The sequence below is a fragment of the Pyrgilauda ruficollis genome, unplaced genomic scaffold (assembly GCF_017590135.1).
Source record: "Pyrgilauda ruficollis isolate IOZ18807 unplaced genomic scaffold, ASM1759013v1 scaffold23, whole genome shotgun sequence".
NCBI lineage: Eukaryota > Metazoa > Chordata > Aves > Passeriformes > Passeridae > Pyrgilauda > Pyrgilauda ruficollis.
Genome location: NW_024522539.1, coordinates 15,901,806 through 15,913,346, shown reverse-complemented (window position 1 = coordinate 15,913,346; position 11,541 = coordinate 15,901,806).

The following is an 11,541-nucleotide window of genomic DNA, read 5'->3' as shown; positions in this document are numbered from 1 at the left end:
ACTCAGAGTGACTGAGTCATACTTTTTGCCAGTGTTTCTCTGGTCTAATATGGGCAGGTAAGAAAAAAGTCTGTCCATGCCAAAACATTTTCCAGAATTCTCCCTGTAAGGCTTCAGACTGAGTATTAAAGACTGGGCTAAAGTCCAGCACACTGAATCTACAGAAGTTTCATAAGCTAAATTGAAGAATTAAACATTTCTGCAGTTTGAAGTGTATCCATGCACCGTGGATGGAGTGTGGCATGCATCTGAAGCTCTTTAAAAGGGTCATGCACAATTTCCAGTATAAATACTTTAGTATGGTGTAATAACTTGGCATTTAAATTGTGTCTGCTGAAAGATTTGTATACAAGTTAACATGAGAGCATTTTTTTTTTTGTCTCAAAAATTTGTTGAAATTGGTATAACCATTTCAAAGTATTTTTGACGTTTATTTTGGGGGGAGTGGGTTACTTGTTTAATAACTCATGAAAATAGGGCTTAATTAGGAAGCTGACATTTGCATACTGATCGGTTGCTCCATAAGAAGGCCACAGAAGTGAGCTCTCCACACACATGGAAACACACAGCAGCTCTCACGTCCAGCCCACTGTGACATGAGCCTGCACAAAAAAATTTATTGCCAGTTTCCAGAGATTTCACATGCCACTCGTGAATGTCTTAATTATTTGGATTTAATTACCACAGTTCTAGTTGGGATACCCTTGTGGCTGGCTTTCATCCAAACTGTGCAGCTGTCCTGACTGAGGGAACAGTTGGTCAATAAAAGGGACTTAACTAGTTAACAGAAAATAAAAACACATGGTTGAGAATGACACACCTTTGATTATACTTAAGCTAATAGATAAGATAGTGGCCTGGAAACATGTGCACTGAGATTCAACTCTAAATACAACTTTCTGCTTATCTTCTGACTTTTAGCAAGTCCTGGTGTTCTGAGTATTCTTTTCCCCATCTTCAGTTTTAGCTGCTAATTCTGGTTAAATCAAACAGATTTACTAGGGGTATTCAAACAGCTTTTAAGCTCTTGCATTGGTTTGTGCAGATACATGTTTGCATTGTGCATTATGGCCCATGATGTATGGCTCCAAGGGCCTTACAGTCAGACTGAAACATTCTCTGTCCTGAAGAGCTGACCTCTGTGGGAAACAGCTGATCTCTGTGGGGCCTCTAGGACCACTGCAATGCTAACACCAGTTCTGGTTGATCTGTTCTGAACAATCAGAAGCATTTCAGGTTAGGGCTGAAGATAAACACTTCAGGTCTGTCATGGAGTCTGATAAAGGAGCAGACAAAAGAGGGGATGGTGTGAGATACAGCCAGCACAACTAGAGAGACCAGTTAAGAGGCATGGAGAATAAAGCTGTAGCAATAGAAAGCAAGCAGAGGGGACTGGATGCTGCACCTGAGAGGCATTCTGAGCATCTCTTAGAAAGTGTAACAGCCGTGGTTGTTGCTAGCAATGGAATAAAAGTACCATTCTGAGAAAGGATATAGAAGTTCAGCAAAAGCTTGCTGAAAAAAAAGCAAAAGGTTTTATAAATTGTATTGGATTTTGTAGAAAAGGAATGATATATAGAAATGGGGTGCAAGTCCTGCTTGGGCAGGAAAGGAAACCTGCAAGAGAACAGGATGCATGTTTTCCCAAAAGCAAATTCCTTGCACTTCAATAATCACTAGTCTATGGACTGATCTTTAGACTTTTATCCAAAATTCCACTTAACGCAAGTGGTAGTTGGACTGGAACTTGTCTTGGAGAGTCCAGCTCTTGAATCAGAAGCTGACTCTCCATTGTCTACATTTGAAATAAGCTCATTCTTTCCTAAGGTAGAAAAAGAAACCCAAGTCTTTCAGGATGTTTGCTTGAGGCAGCATTTGCCCTTGTTTTTAATTTTATTCCACCTCTGATGAGAAGTAGTTCCTATTAAAATGCCTTAATAACAATGTGAAAGTCCTGCTTTTCATCTCACAGGCCATTTCATGCCAGTACGCTTGGGACTTGAGAATTAGGCCCAGGATGTCCATGACTTCACACTTCTCCAGGATCCTGAAGATGCACGTTTTTATAATGGACACAGGCCTGTGCAGAAGCTGAAGCATTTCTGGAGATCACTCACGCTTCAAAATCATCGCTGTGGTAAAAAAAGTGTTTACAAACAGCTGTGGTTCACTGCACCTGTGTGTTCTCCCCTCTGTGAATACTAAAAGGCTGCCTGCCTATATTAAAGCTGCTGCTGGCTGCATACAAAATTCAGTGTTTATTTTAACACAAGTGAAAGAGCTACCACAAATGGCAGTGCACACGATCATCAAAGTGAAGGAATGGCAAACGCGCACATACGGGAGAGATTCCTCTGATGGAATTCAGTCTCTAGGAGAGAGCCAAGAGTTGCACAGCCCTCCTTCTCCTTTAGGATACCAGTGAGAGTGTGAGGTCTTGGCAGACAGCTTCTGGAGAGAGGCAAAAGCATCAGAGGGAGCTCACAGCTGCAGTCAGCCCTGGCAGATACAATTTCATAGCCATACTTGGGATTTCTCACTAGGTTGAACTTCTGGCTGCTTTCTATGCTGAATAAGGAAGTGTGAGTGAACACCACATCATGTTGGCCATCTCATATTGGGATTATTTGAAATCTCATCTTAGACAATGACAGAACAAGTCAAAGCTAGCAAAATACTGTGACAGCAGTTTTCATTAAGGCACTTTCTTTCTCTTCCTGTCCGAAATTTTTGATACCAATAATACTCTGTAGCTTTCAAAAAATACTTTTAGAAGGTATTTCTCTATACCAGTCAGAATGGAAAAACTGTAACTCACAGAGAAATTTAGATTATGTCTGAAATTAACTACCCTCAGAACCTGCTGTTATGGAAAACTTCAGGGAAAGCAAGACTGTGATCTTTCGTCATTAACCCCATTTATAAATTGAGTCTCACGCCCTCCCACATTTCCTTATCCAATGTTAACTTACCTTTTAAAGGACAGTGAAAGTTCTCTTGTTCATTGCTACTAATGACAAATACTAACTCATTTATTTCTAACATCCCATTTTGTGAGCTTGATTTTTAACGTATCCCTTAATATGGAAATACTTTTACTCCTTCTCAATGTTTATCTGGTATTCCTGTGACAGGGTTTAATTCTGGCATTCGTTTTTGTATGCAATTAATTCACTTAATGGGTGTTTCTAAGAGAGACTGGAGAAGCATTATAGTGAACTACCCACTTCAGTCCACACAGAGAGGTGAACATCTACACAGTCTGCTGGTCATGTCAAACTGGAGTTCAAGGAAGCAATCACAACACATATTTCTCTGCCAAGTACATTATTTGAATTTAGGTTTCCTCAGCCTTGGTTTTGTGAATCCCACTACTTAGAACAGCTCCAGCTATCTGTCCCTGGGCTTGCTGCAACTCATATTGTAAAGAACACGGGGGAGGAGCTGGCTAACTTAGCTGACTATAAAGATACTGTAATTTTTAGGAAATGTGACTAGCTGATATTGGCAGTTTTCAGTTAAATGGTAGTGACTTGTGCTAGCTAAATATCCAACCCAGTACATCTAAAAGCATGATCAAAGGAAGCTATTTTTATACTGAAAGATACATGTATGTGTGTATATGTGTGTAATGACAGTCCAGTACAATAGTATCTGCATTAGTGAGTACAGTGGTGGAAAAGTAACAGTTTTGGAGCAAATAATTTGGTTCTAAGGACCTAAGTTGGCCCTACATACTTGAGGTTTTTTTCAGACTCACTCCAGTCTTGTCTGGACTAAATGCTGCTTTGGGGTCTGACCACATCTTCTGGTCTCACCTGAGAGGTACCTAGTGTGTGTGACTCAAAGCCACCCAGCAATGCAAGCAAAGACACAGGAAGTAAGATTAACAAAGAGATTCACATCAAAACTGCAGTCCTGAATCTAAATTAAAATGCTAATGAAGATGGATGTTATGTCCCACTGGCAGTGCAAATGGGTGATGTGGTCAGTGCTGTATCATTCTTCTGATAACCATTTGCAGAGATACCCTCAGTACTTTTAGATGTTAATAATAGTGTGACTGTACTGGTAAAGTTTGTTACATACATGCAGCCTGACCTCTCTCTGTGTTTAAATGCCATTTCAGATTCATTGCTGGCTAGCAGAGTTTTAAATTATGTTTAGGTTTCTTGTGGTACCTGAAGCTTGTAATGCCCCACCATAAATGCACATTAAGCTGCCCATTGTCTGTAGAGCTGAGAAACTGTTTGCTTTCCAGTGTTTTTTGTGAGCAGTCTCTAAGTCATTAGTCAGCTTGGTCAATCTCTATTTTCTACTGGCCTATAAACTGGAAGGGAAAGTAAAATATGCTAAGTTGATGCTAAAATACCATGACATACCTCACTGATTTAGCAGGGAATAAACAAAGGGCAAATCTTGCCTTTTATAGATGCAAGCTTCTCTTTGCCAAAGTTGTATAATCTGCCTTTGCCAAAGTTTAATTACACACGGTGTTTGTGGACTTTTGGAATCATAACCTCAGTTAATTTTCATTTAAAAAAAATAAATCTGTGTTTAAATATCCCCCCATAAGATTTTTTTCATCACAGGCAGGCTGTCATGAAGGAATCAACTGAAAAATGACCTATTACCTGTGACTAGAGATGCTCTGCATCCTTCAAAGAGACAGCACATGCATGTAGACATTTCTAATCCATCATAGCACATGCTTTGCTCCATCAGTGCCAAGGACAGGGGGATAAATTCTGACACCCAGGTCTTGTCTGATTATTTAGAAAAGATCAGTGAAATCCCAGATCTCAAAACTGCCTGAATGCTGCAACAGAATCCACAGAAGTGGGTTAAGAAGGATCATAGAAGCTCCTTACCCTCCCTGTAAGCTCAGGACACTGCAAATGCAATGGCTTAATCATGTCAGCATTACTACTGAGCACCCTAATGACAGGCACTTAGGGAAACTTCACACACCAGGATATTTGGGATATGCCTGAATGCCACAAAGCCCTGCTTGTTATTGCAATAGTTCCTCACAATACTTAAAAAAAAGAGAAAAAATAACTGATTAAATTACCTTTTGGCTAAAGATACGCATTCAAGAATAGATTAGTCCTGCTGTACATAGCCATTCAGAATTAAGGGGGTTTTGTTCCATTTGCCAAACACTTTTCTTTCCTTCTATCACCACTCTGCTTCAGATGCAGATAAACAGAGGCTGTGTTTTAAACCGAACTTTCCAAGCTTCTCAAACACAGCACAGGCATTGACAAAACCTTCACTGACACATTTCCAAGGTCAGGCAGAGAATTTCTGTGCAATCCAAGTAGCTATTTTTTCAAATGCCTCCTTCCCAGCTCCCCATTTTTTCATTTGGTGGCTACCACCTGTTAACTTAAGACTGAGGTTTGGCTGTTCAAGAGGCAAGTGGCAACAGTAAGCACGATCTGGCAGACAGCAGGATGATGTAAATTTTGGAGTGTTTCTTTCTGGCCACTGGAATGAGTTAGAGAATGGAGCTAGTGTAAAGCTGCCTTTGCAGCTCACCTGTCAACAGTAGAATTTAAGTATATTGGATTGCCATGCAGGATAGAATCCAAATGTTATAGGAACTTGTACAGTAAGAGATGGTTGGTGGTGTATATTGGATAATTAAGTAGCCCCACGCTCCGTCTGGCTTACAGATGTGAGCAAGGAAGATGGTTTTGCAGTTTTTTTGACATTTTTTGCAAGATATCATTGCGTTGTTGAGCTCATAGTTTATATTTACATGCCTTTTCCTGACATCAGACATTCCCACTTACCCAGGACTGCCCGCTGACCTCTGACATTGGAAATTCAGACTTAAGTCCCTGCACTGGACTGTTGGAATTAATCAGGAATTTGAAATGTCTCCCACATCTGAACCAAATGCACTGCTGTTGACTGCACCATTAAATTGTAACCTTGCAATGTCAAAGTTGTTGCTAACAACAAAGAAAGAATCCCAACCTGGCATCTGAGAAGGAGCATGGAAACTGGAAGAAGATGGTGATAAGCATAACTGTTATTAAAGCATCAGAGCAAAACAGGTGCTTGGAAGGAAACTGTAGCTTTCAATGAATTTCTGAAGGCATTAGCTGTGCTAAGTGAGGGTGACTTAAGTATTTAGACAATGCAGGAGGGCCCAAACCTTGAATGTCATGCTGTAGCACAAGTTTGCATGGACATATTTTCTCTGATTTTGAAATTGCTTCTTCTGACTGTCAAAGAAGCAGCAGTTACCAAATTTGGCCAGTGGCCCTGCACTTCTCTGAACCACAGCAATGAATGAAATGGGAGCTTGAGCATATTTGATCTTTATGTTTTCTAAAATCTGGTTTACGTTTTCCTGTTGTCTTTCAAGAACTGGAATCAATACTAAAGGATTGATTCAGTGAGTCAGCTCTCCAGGGTTGCATAAACTATCACAGCCTGTGTTAAGGTAATTCTAATGAAGCCATTTGGGTTTACACTGCTTGAAAGTCTCATGAAAAATCCTACCCAAGATGGCTGTTATTTCATTTTGGCACATTTACACTTCTGTGTTTCATCAAATGACTGGTATTGGTGTGAGAAAACAGGGAAAAGAAAACCATGTGGATATTTACATTCAAAGCTAGATGTTACTAACTTATTTGTTCCTAAACCCAAGGGAACTTGCAAAGGCAGGGAATTTTCCTTGCTTTGAATTCTTACCTTTGTGGTCCAGAATATATAAACCAAAAATTAAAAAGCAGGGATGTCATAGTTTCTTGCACGTTGGTGCCAGGCTCTGTACATTGCCTGGTGCTGGCAGGGCAGAGGAGCCCTAGCTGTAACATTTCCAGCAGCAGACTGAAGTGCTTGACACCAGTGAGTGCCAGACAAAGTGTGTTACTGAGCTGTGTATGATAAGCCTATCTCTCTTACAGCAACAACTACTGTAACTTATCCAACTCATTCCCATACCAATTGACATTTTAACTGCACACACACTGCCTAAAGGATCTAGGGAATTTGACAAGGGATTAGTTCAGATAACTTAGCATTATCACCATCCTACCAGCATTGTATCTTCTCTCTACAACGATATGCTTAACGGCATTGTCTGGTAAGCAGCAGGCCTCAGCTTGTTACTGTCCTTGAGGTTAAGTTTTTAAATCTTGGCAAACAGAATTAGGAACACTCCTGAATAATACTGCACAGCAGTCTGTTCCCTCACACTGACCTGGTAGACATCTGGTATGCTACAGAAATGCTTCCAGGAGAGTTGCCTAAGTAGGAGGGAACTGGGTTGGGATGTCCTCTTTAATCCTGTTTACCTGCAATTACCTATGGTGATAAAAACATGAGTACAAATTAGAGATTGCTTTGAACTCCTTCAGAAAATACAGACAAATATTAAACAAGAAGGCGGGTCAACTGTCCAGCACGGTCCATGGAAGTTCCTCTTCTCCAGGAAAATTGGTTCATGTCACTCCAAGTTAGATGCATATTCACATCCCTGCAAAGCTCTCCAGGAACTAGAGCAGTGTAAGATCAAAGCACCTCTCACTTCTCAGCATTTCATCTTGCCAAATATCTCTGTGAGGTTTACGTGCAATTATGCGACTTTACAGATGAGGTAGAGGCTAAAAGACACGAGTGAGGTCATACAGGAAGTCTGTGGGAGGATGAGGTATTGGAATGACTGCTGTCATCTCTTGGGTGAGACACCATCTCCAGTGAGGCACTGGAGGTTTGCCTTTATCACTGCAGCAGAGTCTAAAAGAAAACAAGGGGAGTCCCTGCTGACAGTGAATGCATCCATGTGAACACATAAAGGGAAGGAATGAAGGGAATTCTATGTGAGGCTTTACAGCTTTGATCCATTTGTTTACGGTACTGTGATGTTAACAGGGAAAAGCAAGTCTCCTTGGGAAACCTAAAAAGAATGTAGCTCCTCTCCCTGCCATGGTAGGCTCTGAAACCACTTGGGATGAGAATCTTGGTTAAAGCTGTAGGATATTTATTGATGTAAAATAATAGCTGATTATTTTTCACTGCTTTTGATTGTAACACACTCTGCACAGTAGACTTGCTGTGCTGGATGTGGTATTTCTGACATACTGACACTTGAAGAGCTCCATGAAGAGCCAAATGTTGTTTTGGTCTCACACCACTGATGCTGAGGGAAGGAAATGTGGCAAGAATTAAGAATGCAATGATTTAGCTTGGAATTGAGCCAGAAACACCCAGCTTCTTTAAAAAAATATATATTAGATGTTCAAGTAACAAAATATGGAAAGACTAAAAAATCCTAGGACCATAAGCTTTTCCCATGCTTCAAGTCAAGGACTGGGAATTTTCTCAGGATGATATTATCAAGACTCATTCAAGTTTATCACTGTACTTTCAGAGCTGCTACCCTATGACATCTCTAGGCCAGGATGCAACATCTCCCTCAGTGGCAGCATCCTTTTGTTTCTTGCAAAGGCAAATGAACAGCCAATTCTTATATGTGACAGACTCTGCTTCTATTTTCCTTCAAGGCCTGTAGGCATGTCAGTGTCTTGGCAGAGCTGCTTGGAGCTGCAGACCACATCCTGGAGTGTCTGTATCACACTGGGTAGTGCAGGGCCAGACCAGACAACTCTCAGCTCTGTCTTCAGCCTGGGAACTGAGAGTTGCATATGGAAGACTTCTGCACTCCTGCACCGTGTTACTGGAAATTCCCAGTTCTGTGGGCATGTCTATGTAAGGAAGCATAACCTGCTTGCAGATCTACCCGTGTATCCATCTGAATAATAAGGCAGTCTTAGCAATGTCTGTTTCATTGGTGTGTCAGGTTAAAACTCGCAGATGGCCACAGAACTGAATGTTGCTTTGAGCTGACAGGAGAACATGCACCTTCTTTCCTTTGTTAAATAACAGTTCTTGTTTCTACAGCCAGCCTTTCCCTATGCCTGAGGAGATCACTCTGTGTCGTTTTTGTTTAATTTAAAAGAAACCAAACCAACCAAATGATAAACCCCAGAATTTTAAACACTGCTTTATAGACCCAGTGAGGTATTTAAGTGTGCAGAATCTAGCACCCTAGCGCCAGACTACACCATTTATGCATAGAAACAGGTGGCTTTCAGACCTGCTCTAGGGTAGAAAGGCAGACAGTCATTAGCCTTTTCAACTTTTTGGTTCTAATGAAGACCAAAACTACCCAGGTGTAACACTGAAGCTACCAGTGCCACCCTGTAGCTTTAACTGAGCCAAAGGAACTAATTTTGCATAAGATTAGCAGTGCAGATGAGAACACTCCTTCCTTGTGATTCAGATGACAGCACAGAACCCACCCGAAAGGAGTAAAGCGTGCTAGACCATGTTTCAAGTGTGCTAAAGATGTTTCATCATGTTTAGCTCATGTTAAAATCACCAAAAGATTTCTTTGTCCTTCTTCTTACACAGATGGGATTGGCTTCTAGCTGGGGTATGGCACTGAGGAGACACCAGGCTGGACTGAGGTGTGCAGTTCCACAGGACTGAGAAGGGTTTGAATCCTAATGGGAGAGTAGTCACAGGCAGTCACTTGCTGCACCCTGAAGCAATTGAATTGAGACATAACTTAGTCAAAGCCTCTCCCATTCTTTCAGGAAAACAGTTAGAAAAAGCCAGCTGGGACCCTGGAGAACTACAGCAACAATATGTAACGAATAGCTGGTATGGCTGATATGACTACTGGCAAATCGACATTTATTTCTGAAGGTGAACGTGACTTATAAAAAAGATATCTCATGAAATCACTGAGGGAAATTACTTGGTCTATTAAGCACAAAGAGTCTGTGGAGATTTATTAGTCTCCACCTTTGTTTTTCCCGAGATTTTAGGGGCAGGCAGATGAAAAGTTTTATGTACACTTGCTGCTTACTCTTCTCTGTCCTGCCTCCATCACAGCCTTTTCAGCATGAAAAGCTTCAAGACTGCTGTGGTTAAAATCTAAATTGTCCCCTTGTTTTATCAAGCACTATAATATGATGGTCTGTTTTCTAGCATACACCCTAATTTCCTAAGGGATGTGGTGAAATTACCCAGTGCATGGAGACTGACTTCAGTTGTTTTGAAAGTCTGATTTTCTGTTTCTTTTTCAAAATGGTCAGCATCTCTTTAAGGCTGTTTGACAAGTCTGAAAATGGACAGTAGAGCTTTCTAATGCATGTTTAACAGCAGTCAGGGAATGTTAACAGGATACAAAAGCATTCTCTGCAACCAGACAGGGACTATGAAGAGAAGTGGCCAAATATGGTCCTGCTTCAGCATTCCAAAATGCCTTTGCAGATGCATGAGTCTGAGCAGCAGCAAGTTTTCATCACCACACACAAGAAGTGGACTACAACAGAGTATATTTGCATTGTTGCATTTTTACTGAAAAAACCCTACAAATAGTCATACACAAACCCCCCCTCCTTTTTTTTTTTTTTATTTTTAACATAAGGTAGTGCCTTGGAGAGTGCCAGGGTGATGGCTAGAGGAGGGTCCTTCCACACCAGTGCAACTGAGCCCTTGCCAGAGGCTTTGTCTGTTAGCAAATATTAAGGAGCCAAACTACACTTCCCTGCTTTGGGAAGAGTTTCAGAGCTCCCTGGGGACAATTGCTGGCATCCAAGTTAACACTGAAGGCATTTTGGTGTGGTTACTGCTTCACTGTGGGCACAGCAGCTAAGTTAAATAAGGACAGAGGAGGTGTATTGTGTGGAACTGCAGTCCTGATCATGCTGACAATAGAGGAAGTGGTTAATAATTGCACTTTTGTATACACAATGGATCTTTTTCTGCCTTATCACAACAATGACTTGTACCTCAAAGAAGAATTATCCTGACAAGAAGGCATACATAGACTTGGTGTTAGCTTCTTCCATTTATAGCATTTGATTTCTCAAAGAAATATAGCAGAGAGGTGCTCAAACTACTCCTAAATGAGACATTAGACACCAGAAGTAGTAATATGAAAAAAAAAATACTTCTGAGGAAGTCACTCCCTTCTCGTTAATGCTAATACTGAGATATTTTGCCCATTTTGTTTCCTTTTCCTGTCCAGAGAAGTTGATTCTGAGCCAGATATAGTAAGAATGAGAAAAACTGTTAACAGTTTAGTTTGAGGAGGAAAAAAGGGAAGAAGCTTTCTATCACTGTACTTCCTAGGTCTCATGCCTGTGTGCAATACTCTTCTGATTGAATTTTATTTTTAAAACAGTTCAAATAGAGCTGTCTGCAACAATTTGAGAACTAAATGAAGAGAAAATAGCTTATTGACCATTCCTGCAATGAAGTTCAGTGTTTTATATCAAAAGTTGTTATACCAAGTGGTTATCCCTCCAAATCCTGTATGTTAAGATACCTGAAGAAGGATGCTTCACCAATCTCTAATTTTTAAAGACCCCCGACCATACAAACCTTTTCCCAGGTTATAGGAAGACTTCTCCACAGGTATGTGAAATAACTTGTTTTCCTATGTCCCCCATGCCTGATGAGCACTAGTTCCACTTGTGCTTCTGTGGATTTTAGAGGTGTGGG